Source organism: Saccopteryx leptura, chromosome 3 (genome assembly GCF_036850995.1).
Source record: "Saccopteryx leptura isolate mSacLep1 chromosome 3, mSacLep1_pri_phased_curated, whole genome shotgun sequence".
In the NCBI taxonomy this organism is placed as follows: domain Eukaryota; kingdom Metazoa; phylum Chordata; class Mammalia; order Chiroptera; family Emballonuridae; genus Saccopteryx; species Saccopteryx leptura.
The window spans coordinates 6,959,735-6,962,217 of NC_089505.1; the positions used below are offsets into that span (position 1 = coordinate 6,959,735).

At 47.1% G+C, this 2,483-nt stretch overlaps 1 non-coding gene across 1 annotated transcript; it reads right to left on the reverse strand.

Annotated features, from left to right (window-relative positions):
• Positions 1-1,407: 1,407 nt before the first annotated feature.
• TRNAT-CGU (transfer RNA threonine (anticodon CGU)) lies at positions 1,408-1,483 on the reverse strand. Its single transcript has one exon. It is a non-coding gene; the product is annotated as a tRNA-Thr (tRNA).
• Between the last annotated feature and the right edge of the window lie 1,000 nt (positions 1,484-2,483).

Consider the following 2,483-nt stretch of genomic DNA (forward strand, 5'->3'; position numbering starts at 1 on the left):
CCTGTTTCTCATTCATTTGCAAATGCCTTTCTCTTCTTTGACCCCTCCCCTCCCCTCACAGGCAACTGGGCCTTTCTTCCCTCGTTTCCTCCCCTCTCCTCAGAGCTCTAATCTTTTTGACTCCTCTGACCACGTGACACCACCACAAGCACTTCAACCTCCTCCTCCTCCTGCAGATTCTGACCCTCCTTCTTTTCCATCCAGCTGTTCACACTGTCCATCCGTCTGCTTCCTCTCTTCCTCCCCTCTATGCTGACAACTCCCTGGCATCTCGAAAAGCTTAAAAAATTGCCTGACCAGGTGGTGGTGCAGTGGATAGAGCGTCAGACTGAGATGCAGAGGACTCAGGTTTGAGACCCCGAGGTCGCCAGCTTGAGTGTGGACTCATCTGGTTTGAGCAAAAAGCTCACCACCTTGGACCCAAGGTCGCTGGCTCGAGCAAGGGGTTACTCCATCTGCTGAAGGCTCGCGGTCAAGGCACATATGAGAAAGCAATCAATGAACAACTGATGTCTCACAACAAAAAACTGATGACTGATGCTTCTCCTCTCTCTCCATTCCTGTCTGTCCCTGTCTATCCCTCTCTCTGACTCTCTCTCTTTGTCCCTGTAAAAAAAAAAAAAGAAAATCTTAAAAAGGTAGAGTTGTTTATTAAGCTGTGTAAGTAATCTCTTTTGTCTCTTTGTCAGAAAATATCTCTAATATAATTTTTTTTTAATTTATTTATTTTTTACAGAGACAGTGAGAGAGAGTGAGTCAGAGAGAGGAATAGACAGGGACAGACAGACAGGAAAGGAGAGAGATGAGAAGCAACAATCATTAGTTTTTCATTGCACGTTGCAACACCTTAGTTGTTCATTGATTGCTTTCTCATATGTGCCTTGACCGTGGACCTTCAGCAGACCGAGTAGTAACCCCTTGCTTGAGCCAGCGACCTTGGGTCCAAGCTGGTGAGCTTTTTGCTCAAACTAGATGAGCCCACACTCAAGCTGGCGACCTCAAGGTCTCAAACCTGGGTCCTCCACATCCCAGTCCGATGCTCTATCCACTGCGCCACCACCTGGTCAGGCATCTAATATAATTTTAAGAAGTTTTATTTATTTATTTTTTATTTTATTTTTTTGTATTTTTCTTAATTTGGAAATGGGGAGGCAGTCAGACAGACTCCCATATGTGCCCGACCAGGATTCACCCAGCATGCCCACCAGGGGGCGATGCTCTGCCCATCTGAGGCGTTGCTCTGTTGCATCCAGAGCCACTCTAGCGCCTGAGGCAGAGGCCACAGAGCCATCCTCAGTGCCCGGGCCAACTTTGCTCCAATGGAGCCTTGGCTGCAGGAGGGGAAGAGAAAGACAGAGAGGAAGGAGAGGGGGAGGGGTGGAGAAGCAGATGGGCGCTTCTCCTGTGTGCCCTGGCCAGAAATCGAACCCGGGACTCCCACACACGAGGCCGATGCTCTACCACTGAGCCAACCGGCCAGGGCCTAATATAGTTTTAATTGAAACAAGTAAAGCATGCTTATTTAAATTTCTTAATTTATAATTTGTATGTAAAATTTTTGTTTAATGTGTAACTGTCTGTTTCTAAGACCTTAAACCAATAATTGCCCACCTCTTAAATCAAGGCTTACTCATCCCCATGGACTCTCCCTGCAATACCCCCATCCTTCCTGTTCAAAAACCTTCAGGAGCTTATCGCCTCGTACAAGACTTATGGCTAATCAATGAGGCGGTAGTTCCTCTCCATCCAGTAGCCCCTAATCTCTACAAGTTACTGTCACACATTTCCTCAAACACACTCACTTCATGCTCCTAGACCTCAAGAATGCCTTCTTTACCATTCCTCTAGACCTGGACTCTTGGACTGACCCGGACAAAATGCAGCCCAGCAACTTACGTGGACTGTCTTACCCCAGGAGTTCAGAAACAGCCCACACCTGTTTGGACAGGCACTAGCTCAGGATTTAGCAGCGTGCAATCTGGAAACTAGTACTCTCTTACAATATGTAAATAAACTACTCCTCTGCAGCCCCTCCCTGCCTGCCTCAAGGAGACACACCACCACCCTTCTTAACTTTCTCGCCATGAAAGGATATCACATCTTTTCTGCTAAGGCTCAACTTCGCTCTTAGTCTGTAGTCTATCTGGGCATTGCCTTAACCCCCACCACCTGAGGTCTCACCCTAGATCGAACTCAGACTGTCTGCAGTCTCCAACCACCTACCACCACAGATCAAATCCTTTCTCTCCTTGGTCCAATAGGCTTCTTTAGACACTGGATTCCCAATTTTTTTCTCTTAGTCAAACCCCTCAATGAGATCTCCTGAGCATGGCTTTTAAGGTTTATAATAACCAAGAGGAACAGGAAAAGGCAGACAGCCCAAAAGAGATCAGGCAAAATACCAGATCTTGGTGGCTGCTCTTAAAGTCTCCAATGCCCCTAATGGGCCTCATAAGACTCCACCAGACTCCTGCTTCAAGTGT